At 36.6% G+C, this 14,841-nt stretch overlaps 1 protein-coding gene across 1 annotated transcript in view; it reads left to right on the top strand.

Annotated features, from left to right (window-relative positions):
- Positions 1–14,841, top strand: part of uba7 (ubiquitin-like modifier activating enzyme 7) — a 42,624-nt gene that overhangs the window by 23,383 nt on the left and 4,400 nt on the right. The gene's annotated exons all lie outside the window — the stretch shown is intronic.

The raw sequence follows: 14,841 nt of genomic DNA, 5'->3' as shown, positions 1-14,841 counted from the left end.
CAAGATAATAGCCATCACATCTCATTTAAAGAAACTTAGAAGGCAGAAAATGCAGGAACTTGAAATTAAATTGAAAAGATTGCAGGCTGAACATAGGGCTACAATGAATCATAAGGTGAAGCAAGATATTAAGAAAATAGTTAGAGAAATAGATGATATATATTCTAAAGAATTACAGAATAAACTTATATTCTTAAAGCAAAGATACTATGAAACTGGGGGGAAGTCATTAAAATTGTTATCTTACAGACTAAGAAAGCAACAAGCAGAAAGAACAATCAATAAAATAAAGAATACTCAAACAGGGGAAATTTATTGTAAATTGGAGCAAATACAGCAGACTTTTGAAACTTTTTATAAAGCTCTCTACTCACAGCCTAAAATTAATAATGATTTGCAGATAGATGCATTTTTAGCTTCAATAGATTTGCCTAAAGTGTCAGAAGAGCAAAATAGATTTTTGTTAGCAGAAATTACTTTGGAAGAGCTAAAAGTAGCCGTGACTAGACTAAAGACAGGCAAATCCCCAGGGGCGGATGGCTATAATGCAGAATGGTATAAAACCATGTTTGATCAACTGGCCCCGTCTCTACTAAAGGCATTCAATTGGGTAGTACAGAAAAGGGAAATTTTACCTTCATGGAGAGAAGCAATCATTTCTGTCATCTCTAAAGAGGGAAAAGATAAATCGGAGTGTGGAAATTATCGGCCTATTAGTGTTTTAAATGTTGATTATAAATTATTTACCTCTATTTTGGCACGAAGACTAGAAAACATTCTCCCAGATCTCATTAATTTGGATCAAACAGGCTTCATCTGTAAAAGGCAAGCATCTGATAACATTAGAAGGACCCTGCATGTTCTCAGACACGTTTCAAATCACAAAGTGGAAGCTGCTCTAGTGAGTTTAGATGCGGAGAAAGCCTTCGACTCTGTAAGATGGAACTTTTTATATAAAGTATTAACAAAATGTAGATTTCACAATAACTTTACTGAAATAATTAAGACATTGTATGACAAACCTTGCGCAAGGATTAAAATTAATGGGGATTTATCTGATCCATTTCAATTAGAGCGAGGCACAAGACAGGGATGCCCCATCTCTCCACTTTTATTTGCCCTATTTATTGAACCATTGAGCCAATGGATTAGGCAGAACCATTCAATTAAAGGGGTAGAAATTGAGTCGGGAGAGCATAAATTAGCTCTCTTTGCGGACGATATATTGTTATATATGAGCCAACCCACAAAGTCCCTTCCTACACTATTTAACTTTCTCAAGGGGTATGAAGCTATATCGGGTTATAAACTCAATGTTTCCAAAACCCAGGTACTAACACTAAATTATGATCCACCTAGACAAATTAAAGATAAATATAATTTAAAATGGGATACTAAATCAATTAATTACTTAGGAGTAAACATATCGAGAGACTATTCAGATCTATTTCACTTAAACTATGGTCCTTTGATTAAGAAAATAAAATCTGATCTAATACGTTGGAATCTTATCCCCATATTCAGCCTAAGTTCTAGAGTTGATTCAGTGCGAATGATTATTCTACCAAAATTATTATATCTCTATCAGTCACTTCCGGTGGAAATTCCGAACCAACAATTTCTGGAATGGAATAAATTAATATCTAGGTTTTTATGGCAGGGTAAAAAACCCAGAATAAGATTTAAAACGCTACAGTTAAGCAAAGAAAACGGTGGGTTAAATCTTCCATGCCTACAATACTACTATTATGCGGCCCAATTAAGGCCATTAGTCTGTTGGAGTAGTTCGGTATATTTAGCTAAATGGATTGAAATAGAGCGAGGGATGATGGAAGAGTCCCCGTTATCTGCCCTCATTGCTGACAACAAGCTAAGAACTAGAATTAACAAGGAAACAAACCCATTGATCAATGTATCATTTCAAATTTGGCACCGGACAATGAAAATAGGGGGTTTGAATGAAGCATCAAGAATATTAAGATGGTGTGCCTTTGATACTGATTTCTTCCCAAACAGAATAGATAATCGATTTCGTATTTGGGCTAAATTAGGAATCTCAAATTACTACACTTTTTTTGACAAGGGTAAAATCCAAAGCTTTGATTCACTAAAGGAAAAATTTGGGCTTAACCAAAGTGACTTTTATAGATATCTTCAAGTGAGGGATTATTTAGAAAGTAAAATTAAACCAGGAGTACTGTCAAGGGCTGAGTCAGGAATAATAAAGGTTTTCCTAGCAGTATCCAAGGCTCAGCCATGTAATAAGATCATTTCAAAGTTGTATAAGGGTTTTTTCCAAAATGTACCCGAAAATACTCTGTATATAAGGGATAAGTGGATAAGGGAAGGAGACTTAAATATTTCAAATGAAGACTGGGGCAGAATTTGTAGAGCACAGTGGCAATCCACAAGTTCAGCCACATGGAGAGAATTCTGTTGGAAAAACGTTATCAGGTTTTTTACTACACCATCACAGAAAAAACATCAAGGGAAGGGTACTAGCTGCTGGAGATCATGTGGGGAAATGGAAGCGAACCATTATCACATTTTTTGGGGGTGTCAGAAATTGAATCAATACTGGCATGAGATTAAAGGAGCTCTGACGGCTGTCTTTGGGGTAGAGATTGACTATACCTGTGAATTTTTATACTTGGGTAATATCCCCCCAGAGAGGTGGAACAGAAATGATAAGAAGTTATTGTTAATTCTCTTAGCAGCTAGTAAAAAAGTAATTACCAGAAAATGGTTAAAACCAGAGTCACCCACGGTGAAGGAGTGGATTGATATAACACATAATATACATGTGATGGAAAAATTATCTTTCTCCTTAAGAGCATTAAGGGAAGACTTCCTACAAATATGGAGTAAATGGATTGACTACATTAAACCAGTACGCCCAGACCTCTTTTGAAAGGTTCAAAATTTTTTTTTTTTTTCAATATTGGAATATGGCAATTTTTGGAATCTTCTGTAAGTAATAGCTCCCCATGTTTTATTGTATATAGTTATTGTTAAGAGGAGGAAACAAAGCACTGGTGACACTTGTAAAAACTTCTTTCCAGGCCTGAGAGAAGATACACTATATTGATAATTGTTTTTATGTGTATATGAGTATGGATGTACAGTATAGGTATATGTTTATTTTTCATTATTATTATTACTGTTTTGATTTATATGTAATTGCATAAACTTTCAAGTGTCTTTGATTTAGGAATATATTGAAGGTTTGCTTTCTGTATTTCCCCTTGAAAATTGAAAATAAAAAATTACAAAAAAAAAATCAAAAAAAAAAAAAAGAAATATTTAATACTATTATTCATGTTGAAAACACTGGTCCAGCTTAATATTTTAGTGGACTTTTTCCTCTTGAGCTTACATAATGGATTAGTTGTGTCTGCTGGTCTTGAAGACCAAATGGAGTTGATATCATACCGTAAGCTATGAGGTGAGAGCATTTATTTGGATATGACATATGTGCCACCTTTTTTGGCCATTTAATAATTATGACTGGTTGGAAAGGGAGAGAACGACAGAGGAAAAGAGTGAAGAGGCAGAAAGTGGACCCTGCAGAAATGACAGCTATTTCCTGCCATCGCAGGAAGCTCCGTTATTAGATCCAGATTTTCTTGAGCTCCATTGCGGCTGCTTTTTTATTCTTTTAATCATTCACAGCTTCTTAGAGAGAGACCAAGTAAGAAAGAAGGAGGCTGTGGGGGAGAAATGGAGGTTTCAAAGCCCATCTGCTCAATCCCAAAGCTTCTTCTCACTTCTTTGTTCTCAAGCTTTCCCTTTATGATGGAGTTTTAAAACATTGAGTCTTTAAATGTTCATTCATTCCTTCTGTGTTTACTGTAGTGTGCACTCACTTGCATAGTCAGCACTGACAATCGAGCTTAGCTGTGTATACCTTCGTCAGTGAGCATTTGGTCTCAGTTAAAGCTTTTCCTTTTTAGCGATGCACAAACACAGCATCCTAACCACTTTACATGATGACATCTTGATGAAGTGTTAAGGAGGATGATGCACATGTTTTATGTATTGCAAAATTTGAGGTCATGCACAATTTAAAGATAAGAACTGAGCATGAAATAGACTTGTTAAAGCTTCAAATAATGTATACTTCAGTTATTTTTGAAATGAGAATTTTCATTTGTCTATTTCAAATAAAAGCTGTTCTTTTAAACTTTCTATTAATCAAAAATGTCAATGTTCACAACAATATGAAACAGCACAACTGTTTTCAACATTAGGTGTGTTTACATGGAAACTTTTTGCTTCCATCGCAATTAATTCATTCTGATTGACAAATCCGAATGTAGTGTTTACATGAACGCTGAATAAAGTGATTGGGTTGATATGCGTGTTTATATGTCACAAGCTTCTCATTGGATTGACTTTTTTGACATGCGCACACCGCATGAATATACAAAGTTTCCCGCTGCTGTTGCACACTTTTTTAAAAAGCACATGTGATATTTATCTACTTCGGGTCCTAATTAGGAGACAACCAGTGCATGAAATGTTGTGCTGCTTAATGTTACTTTAAAAAAAAGAAAAGAAAAAGGAGTAAAAGTTCCCCTTCCCGCCCCCAAAACTAGTCATCTGTTGATGAGAGTCTTAAACAAGGACTGGTGGGACGTAGTCCTGTTCCACTTCACATACGCTGAGTGAAAGGGGAGTTTTATAATGACAGGACACTTATTTATGACACATTATTCACCAGGAAGAACAGCTCGTTACCGCGCGTCATACATCATTACACTATTTCAGTTTCAGTTTTCAATCCGATCAATTGTTTACATGTCCTCTTGCTCTGATTACAAAAGGAATAAACCACCTCTTACAGTTCTATCGAAATTTTAGTCGTATCTGGCCAATTCAGTCCGATTGAGGTGTTTACATGTGACTTTTTTTATTCTGATTGTGCTTCTAGTCCTATTACGATCGGATCATGTTACACTGAAGACTGGAGTAATGCTGCTGAAAAGTCAACTTTGCGTCACATAAAAATAGATACATTAAATAGAAAACAGTTATTTTAACTTGGAATAATATTTTACAATTTTAATGATTTTACTGTATTTTTGATTAATTAAATGCACCATTGTGAGCAAATGAGGTTTGATTTCAGTAACTATGAACATCTCAGTGCTGCATTTTGGAAGTGCAAGTATGCAATGATTAGTCAGGCCTGAAAACACATTCATCTGTTGTTCAACAGTTCATCTGTTGATGAATTGTTAAATTTACACCTCTAGCACTCTCCTACTTGAAAGAGTCATAATTAAAGTTGTTAAATGTATCGCTATCCGTTTTCTAGCTTTAATCTTTAACTGCTTTACCCTTGAGTCTTTCTTCTTCTCTGATCTTCAAAACTTTTTTTATTAAAATCATATGGTAGAGCACAGGAATCCCCCTGGTTTTCATTCAAACAAAATGGTCATTTTTCATAGACATGCACCAGAATATTTGCCAAAAATTGTGTGTGGCCGTTTAAAGTAAATTGCTTTGGAAGTAACAGCATATTGCATACTTTCCATATGTCTGCATGGTGGAATCATTAAGCTATACTTCATGCGGCAGATATAGTAGAGTCATGCATTGTGTTATGGCTTGCCATCACAAGACCACACCAAGAGGGTTAAATCATATGAAGGATCCCTGCTGCCTAGAAATGGAAGGATAGTGGGATAGATGCATAGCAGTTATTATTTTAGGCTATTATTGTGGTATCAGCTATTTCATTTAGATTAAGCAGTCAAATGTCTTGCAGATGGTCTCTTGACAAGAATAAACTGCAAAGTGCACCAGACTTTGACGAAATATGCTCATCACTAGTGATCCCAATAGTCTTGACTCTGAACTTTTTTTTCCCAGCTATGATTTTCCAATGGTAGTCGGGATCAATCAGACCACAGGCCACGTTATTTTCATTACCCACAGTGTTGAGTGCAGGAAAGACGAGCTTTCCCATAATTCTCCCTCCATGTGCAGCAGGAATCGGTCTTTAAATTAGATGGGAAAGTTCTGGTTTGGATCAGCCTTAGTCTTAGACTAAGAAACCATGTGTGTACCTGATGGAAAACACTTAGAGAGTACTAGAGAAATAGATTAATCTATTCAATGAAATTGATGCATAATCCTCGTCCAGTCGCATGTTTTAAAGATTCCACGCAATATATAGTACACTTTGTTGTATTTCTTATTTCGTATTTCTTTAGAAAGACATACATTGATTAAAAAAAAGCACAATAAGGCCAGGAATTTGTGTTAATAAAGTAGGGAATGCGCAACATCCCCAAATTATATCTTTATTTGTCTGTTAAATCAACAGATTTAATCAGAGTTTCAGAGTTTTGTTGCAGGGCGGCATAGATTTGGTATTGTCAGTAGAATTTGGTGATAATGCCTTATGAGAAGAAAATAAACAAGTTGTTTAGTCTGATGGTATTTGTTTGTGTATATGATGCTCATCAACGCAGCAATGCAATGCGCTAAACATAGAGGAATTTAGCCATTAAAACAGACACATGAAAACACTTATTCAATTAAGATGCTTTCCATGCAAACATGTCCCCCAAAAATCCAAGCTAGATCGTGAAAAGCCACAGTATGCTTAATTGGCAGGGCTAGTCTGTGAAAACACCAGAACTGAGTTCAGTATCACACTTCTCACTAGATAAAGTCTCTTTAACATCATGTGCTCAGACTGCAATGAAATCTTTGGTGTTTCAAAAGTGCTGCTCGCTATATGAAATGTGAATCTGCCTATACTTGCATATGATTAAAAGACTGAGCAGTTGGTTTGATTGGCTTTTTTCTTTGAAGACTTTGTGCAAATTACAAACCATCTTTGATTTGGCATGCTTTATAATGAAAGATTGTGTAGCACTCAGGATTTTACTTTCATTCCTACAGGGCAAATATGTCAAGCTACCGAGTGCTCTGTTGCTGCAGCATGCCTGCACAGCGTGCAAAAAGAGGGTACCCAAGAGGGTAAATCTGACCTTATCAGAGCCTTAGTACTCCATCTGTGACTTTTTTGTTACTCCATTTTTCCAAAGCGACTTTTTTCACTAAAGCGAATGACTGCCTTCTCATGTTGTGTGTAATAATTGACCATGATCACTGGAAATGCATTTGAAACATATTAATGCATATAAACGACCCGTAAGCACACATGCAGTCTTGGTGTCTTGGAACAAATTGTCGCACAGTCACATCTAGATGAATGCCCTGGACATAAATTAAAAGACATTATCTTGCAAAGTAATCAGTTGAGGAAATGAAGAGTGTTTCCTTGCCGTGCAAATTCACTAATTCCATCTGATAACTGGAATTGTTTGGAATGCTCTGGATGATACATTTTTATTGATCATGAATCTGGTGCTTAAACCTTGTCCAAATGAAATACTTTGGAGATCCCATGAAATACATGGTACACTTAATTGACTTGAAGTCAAATACTTTTTCTCCATATGAACTGATGAATAATCATGTTATCAGTATAATGTGGTTTTAATGTCTTATGAGGGGAAACTACACAGTCTGCTTAGTCATAACTAAGATTTATATATTACTAAATCTTTTTTCTATGAAAATCATCTTTCCAGAAAGCATGTTTCACATGTTGTTGAGAGCGTCATGTGTTTTAATGACACTCAAACGGACTGCCAGCTCGTATAGATATGTATTCATGGCAGCTGCTCTCTCTCACAGATGGAATAAACCATGTGTTGTTTCCTCCGTTATTCAGCCCTAGTTCTCTATCCATGCATATGTACAGCTGGAAAGACCACATCATTTTAATTTCGGAACATGGGAAGTGTCATTTACTGTTAATGTGCGCATTTAAACAGAGTCTCTTCATAAACAAAACATCAACAGCATGGAAAGCAGAACTGTAACTTGTGAAAGAGGGAAATATAACTCAACTGTGAAATATAACTCAAAACGTGTGTCAGTTACACTGATAAATAGGTCAGGAATCCATGTAAACAAGCAAATGTTTCGATGAGGGTTGTATTTCATTGACCTTTCTATTCCGCTCATGGTAATACCATGGTACTTTTTGTTAATGTTAGCATCTGCTCTGCAAACATTGCAGAAGTCTCCCCAAAACAAAAATGCATGGCAGCTGGATTTTTATTGTGTTATCATGATATACGAACGTCATTCTATTAGCCTTAGGCATAAAAACATCACTGCTGACCCCTGAGTTGTCTGCATGAGTCCAGACACCTCCAGGCCTCACCAGACATTTCCTGTCTGTTTGCCTACTCTCCTCACCATCCTCTGCTTTCACTCAGCCGTGTCAGTTGAGGGCAAACATTAGCACCATTTTGTATAATTTTGGCCTCTGTGCCATTTAAACCAATTGTGTAGGTATGCATTATGAGTTTTTCCCTGTTGTTGCCATTATGCACTTACATTTTTCATCTGCACTTTTGTCACGGTTTTAGACTTTATATGTTAGAACTAATGTGGTTGTACTGTTTAGTAGTTGTTATACAAAAATATTTGCGCTCAGAATTCTGCAACTGACCAATTAGAATCAAGTATGGTTTGTTTTTATATTATTTTTTTTTAAATAAAAACAAGGTGATTATAGTGAAATGTACCATGGTAATTTAAAATAGTACAAATGAAAATAACTTAATTTGGAAATTACTAGTACATTTCACAAACATTAACAAAGTAATGTCATTAAATGACACTCCAATAACCTTTGAATTTCTTTTTACAGTGTACACTGAAAAAAAAAAGTCCTAGTAAATTTCACAAACAATTACAAAGGAACAGCAACACATTGAATTAAAAACTAATTTTCAACTACAAAATGCCATCCATCCATCCATCATCTTCCGCTTATCCGGGGCCGGGTCGCGGGGGCAACAGTCTAAGCAGAGACGCCCAGACTTCCCTCTCCCTAGCCACTTCCTCCAGCTCTTCCGGGGGGACCCCGAGGCGTTCCCAGGCCAGCCGGGAGACATAGTCCCTCCAGCGTGTCCTAGGTCTTCCCCGGGGCCTCCTCCCGGTGAGACGTGCCTGGAACACCTCCCTGGGAAGGCGTCCAGGAGGCATCCGAAATAGATGCCCGAGCCACCTCAGCTGGCTCCTCTCGATGTGGAGGAGCAACGGCTCTACTCTGAGCTCCTCCCGAGTGACCGAGCTTCTCACCCTATCTCTAAGGGAGCGCCCAGCCACCCGACGGAGAAAGCTCATTTCGGCCGCCTGTATCCGGGATCTTGTCCTTTCGGTCATGACCCACAGCTCATGACCATAGGTGAGAGTAGGACTACAAAATGTTTTATTTATAATTTCAAAAATATATTTTTTTTCTAAATGTATTCCATGGCACTTTCAAGAATACCAGCAATACTTTTTTTGTGGAATATTAAAATATACTGATATTAACATCTCTGTACAGTGGATTTTCTTTGTTTGTTTTTTTTTTTAGTTTTTTTTTTCGAAAGGAAACACTATTTATTCACACATCTGTGATTCCAGATGCCCTTGTTGTGCCCATGTGTTACCAGTCTAGTACAATACTATTACATTACATAACACAAAGACACCCCTGACCCCTGAACTGGCTAAGAGAAGCCAATCAATGATATTGATGTTCATTTATTGATCACAATCAGCAGGCTATTGAGAAGTATTCATTGCACTGGCGAGTCGAACAACAACAGGAAAAAACTGTAAAAACACACTGAACTCAAAGCGTGTTGTCTTGTACTTATGTGACAATAGTGATTAGCCTTCTGAATTTATGGGACCAGTGATTACACCAAGGAGAATTATACCCTTTCAGCACAGGCCTACAAGGGCTTTATTTACCGCTGCTGTGTGTGTGTGTGTGTGTGTGTGTGTGTGTGTGTGTGTGTGTCAGTCAAAGGGACACTCAAACAAAATGCATCATTTGTAGGAAACCAGCTCTATTGACTGACTCCTTCTGGCACGAGCCGTCAGTCAGGTGGGGAGCGCCTCATTGGCAGGACAATGAGGCAGACTTCTATTTACTCTTTAACACGTCAATGGGCCTTTTGTGGGAAGGGGTATAGTTGGAGTGTAAGTGTCAAACCCTCTGGAGACTGCCTGCCATGCTGTCACCCCTCTCCATCCTTTGTTACCCCGCTCTGGTCCAGAAGGGGTTATGCATGAGTTGAAGGAGATTAAAGGGAGATATTCAGCCTGGAAGGCTGTGGTATCTGATTTTGCTGAATACAGTGGCACAAAAAGTATTTTAAATGTCATTGTATTACATGACATTCCGACTTTTTCCAGCTAACTTTACTTTCTTTATTTTTTAAGTGTTATTCAAGTGGCCAAATAGTTTTTGAATCCATTGTTTGTGTTAAAATGCATCACTCTGACATCTTGTTTGTCTTGTGGTCAAACATCAAGAAAGGTCTTCAGAAGAGTTTTGGTGACGGCCATCTGTCCCTCAGTTTTTCTCCCCAGGGGACTCCTGTAAGACAGATCAATAATCATTTCCTAACGACAGACACACTTTCAGCTGTCTCACTTTTTCTAAAACTCCTTCAGGAAAGCGATCAATCTTGTTTTTGTTGATAAAAGAGAGTTAAACCAACCAAAAACTGTTTAGCAAATGGTAACTAACTTAATGTTTAAACAAAAAGCACTGATTTACTTAGAATTTTAAACCCCTTTCTGCATTGATGTTTAATATATATTTGAGTGCATCACAGCATGCAATAATGGACAAAAGTTTGGGTGCACTATATATGCACTAAAAACAGTAATATTGTGATATATTATTGCATTTTAATATATCAGTTTTCTATTTTTTCAGTGATGGTAAAGCAGAATTTTCAGCATCATTACTCCAGTCTTCAGTTTCACATGGTCCTTCAGAAATCATTCTGAAGGCTCATGAGGCTTTCTACAGGCTTGCTGCTTAATATTTTTGAGGAAACCGTGATACATTTTTAGGATTCTTTTGATGAATAGAAATTTAAAAGACAGTGTTTATTTGAAATCGGCATCTTTTTCAACACTATATGAATCTCTTTACTGACCGTTTAGACTGATTTAATGCATGCTTGCTGAATAAAAGTTTAAATTTCTTCTGAAAAATAGTGATTTATATGTGTGTGTGTATATATACACATATATTTTTTCATATGTGTGTGTGTGTGTATACTATATAAATGCCCCTGAAATTTTGCATGCACACATTTTCTCCTTTTATCATTAATGCAAGTCAGTGTAGCTATTAGCAGACAAAAGCATTCAGACAGCGTAGAAAACCATGCAAAATATTTTTTCACCTTAAACTTAGAAAACAAATACAATGAAACAATTCCAGCCAGATCTTAATCTTTATTGGTGTAATGTGTTTTTCAGCTGTGTTTTGGCTGAGTATTGTGGATCAGCTGGCTGCCATATTTTGCCCCTCAGGCCACATATTGACTTTTGGAGACACCAGTTACGTCAAAGGACTCATTTCATGGCTACAATCACCTTTTGCATGACGTTAAAGAAGTGGTATGAACAAATCAGCTGATCGTTTTTATACTGTAGCAACAGAGTTAAACTGCTCCAGAGGAAATGGATTGTTCAAGTTCTTCTGTTTGTACGAGGCCATGTGTTTCCTTAGTTATGCCTTTCAGCTTACACACTGGACTTTTGTGGGTGATTCAACACACTGAAGTTTGAACTTTCAAAGAACATCATGAGACAAATTGTAATTTCCCAAACATCCCCCGGATTACCATTACCACACTTGGAAAGATGATTATATGCTTATCTACTCAAAAATGAACAGATGCAAGTTTTGCACAGCCAGACTATCATGATGAAGTTCAATTTTTCATCTTATTCTGGCCAAGAACTGTCCACTTAGAAAGTAAGGACCTGTCTGACTGATTTGAAAGGCGGCCAGTCAGTTCATTTTTACGGCATGTTTTAAAGTGCTGTTTAAAGGCAGGTTTATCCTAAATATTTGATACCACATAATTGATTCAAAAGGCTATTCTATACACTTCTTTCGGCATTGAAAAACTCTTGAGTTTCTAGGGATTGAAAAAGACTCTTAATAACAATTTCAGCTGTATAGGTTATGAGAATGAGTCCATTGTTATAGTTTTGGCGATGATTCTTTCTACCCCGAACCTTAGAGGACGTGAGCCATTCCATTTTTATTCCACATGCAGGAAGGGGTGACTTATCATGTGCACCCTTTGCGTCAAGTTTCCTGCCTCTGAGAATCGACCATTGTGTTGCAGGCCACATCAAGCAGTCACTCAACAATTGCTATCAAGCTTCTGCTCAACTCTTAGCCGTTTGTCCACCGCTAGATATAAGCTCTTTTGTATGTACTGCCTTTAACATTTCACACGTGCTGGAGTCACTCATATTTTCTAGTTGGTAAATGCATTCATAATCCAATCCTCAAAACATGTTGTTGAACAGTTGTGTGTTCTTTCAAATTCTTCTCTATGGCAGGAGCACTACAGAGACACATGTTGAGTGGGAAAAAAGCCCAGTTTACAATGCAGCCTGTGATAGAGTTTATGAAGAACAGATGAGAATGTTGGCAGAGCTCCATTCTGAGAGTGATGACCTCACGTTTGGCCCAGAATTTCATAGTTTCATCCTCCATGGACTATAGCTACAAAACAGCGCTCTGTGAAAGATATACTGCATTTCAAAAAATAAAAAAATAAGAGGAACCGTTGGAATGTATTAATGATATTGTTTTAAAGTCATTTTACATAGAGCGATGCCTTAAACCCCTCAGTAAGCAAACAAGTGGTGATGGTATGAAGAACCAAGATCCAACTATTTTCTTCTCTCCATGTAAACACTTATTTGTGATTTTAGAGCTTGACATTTTGGAGCCTTCATTCTGTTTTAATGTATTTAAAACAAGTGACAGAGACATTCAAACAATGCCCCTTGATTGAACACAAGAAATATTCTGTTGTTTATGATAAAAGCATGTGCTGAATGACAACTACTTGAAGATTTAACATTTGTTTGTCACAAAGTGTACACTATTTTGAAGTCAGTATGATTTTTGAAAGAAGTCTCTTCTGCATTTATTCAATCAAAAATACAGTACAAACAGTAATATTGTGAAATATAATATAGATTTGAATATATGCTGAAATTTAATTTACTCGTGATGAAAAGCTGAATTTTCAGCATACTCTAGTCTTCAGCATCACATGATCCTTCACAAATCTGATTTGCTGCTCAAGAAACATTTCAGATTATAACCAATGCTAAATATAGTTGTGCTGCTTTATATTTTTGTGGAAACCATCACATTTTTTAAGAATACTTTGATGAACAGTGAGCTAAAAAGCATTTATTTAAAATAGAATTTAACTTTATTAACGTCTTTACTTCCACTATCAATGTATCACTGCTGAATAAAAGTATAAAATATTGTTTGTTTTAATCTTACTGACCTCAAACACATTTTTCCACTGATTGTTATGCAAATTGATATAGCATTTTGCAGACAAAAGCATTTACACCGTAGTCTAGGCATAATATTTCTTTTACATTAATTTAGAAAAAATATATATATATCCCAGCCAAGTCCCAATCTCTGATGCCCATGATGTGTTTATCAGTGGTGTTTTGACCTCAGACTTTTGAATGGTAGTGGAGATAAGTCAAGCATTAAGATGTGTTACACAGATACAATCACGTTCTGAAATTACAAATATTTATGAAAGAAACACTTGGATCTGAGGAGGCTTTCTACTGGCTTAGACGTCTTCAAACAGGATTTGCATCTTTCCCTAAGACTAACAGGTTTCCCCATTACTATGCTTATTTTTAACCCTCCTACTGAGAGGTTAACCCTGTCAATATACCCTTTCATTTGTGGTTAGATTGACCCCTGCTTTCATAGCTAAGAAGCCTTAGCATGCATTCAGGTTTCATCCATTCTTGAAATGATTGCATTGCTTTTATCTTATGTTTTGTGTAGGGTGTCTTTATTCATTTCAACCTTAATATTAACCATAGAAGTAGTCAAAGATGACAGATGCCATACAGGAATATCACAAATATCAACACACAAACAGTGTGAGTGAAGGTCTAACTTCTAAAAGTGAAGTTATGGGCCGCAGATTGGGTGGAGTAGATATTTCTGGTGAATGCACTGCAATGTGGTCGGTGTCGGCACAGCATGACAAATTGATTGGTTTTCAAATTACTGTGGTTGAAAACATATGCTAGCCTTGCTATTTACAGGACTGAGCAGGAAACTTGACTCCTGTAACTTTTTTGGACCGTTATATCTGCCGTGGCAACATTTCTGAAGACTTGAATTATACCATTATATCCAATGCTTATATCCAGCAGAGGTGAAATAACAGATTTGCATGTCTACAGCAGACAAGTGTTGCGTATTAGGATGGTGGTACAATGAACTAACCCAGAGGACGATTTTATGGCTCACTGGAGACGTAATACATTCTAAATTCATTTTCATTTTAGGACAAAATAAAATGAAATGCAGATGAGTCGCTTGCTCATACAGTAAGAGAACAGAGGCATAAATGTTATCAAAGATTCTTTGCTCCTGGTGGAATTTGAGGCCTGGCTTTGGGATCTGTATTTAGTTCAGTACTTGATCACATGGAAGCAGTGTATTTTTAGCTGAGGTTTTATGCATACTTCTACACGTAGTATGTTTGAAATGTTGTCAGCAAGATCAAGTCAAGACATGGATCTGTTTTATTGGGCAGGACTGAACCTTCTCTTTCCGTAGATGTCATAAAATCTTTTTACATTTTCATGCATTGCACCTCAGGAAAACTTTGTCTGAATTTATCATTCATAATTTATAAG

Source organism: Carassius gibelio, chromosome B6 (assembly GCF_023724105.1).
Source record: "Carassius gibelio isolate Cgi1373 ecotype wild population from Czech Republic chromosome B6, carGib1.2-hapl.c, whole genome shotgun sequence".
NCBI lineage: Eukaryota > Metazoa > Chordata > Actinopteri > Cypriniformes > Cyprinidae > Carassius > Carassius gibelio.
This window is presented reverse-complemented; position numbering and strand designations above follow the sequence as displayed.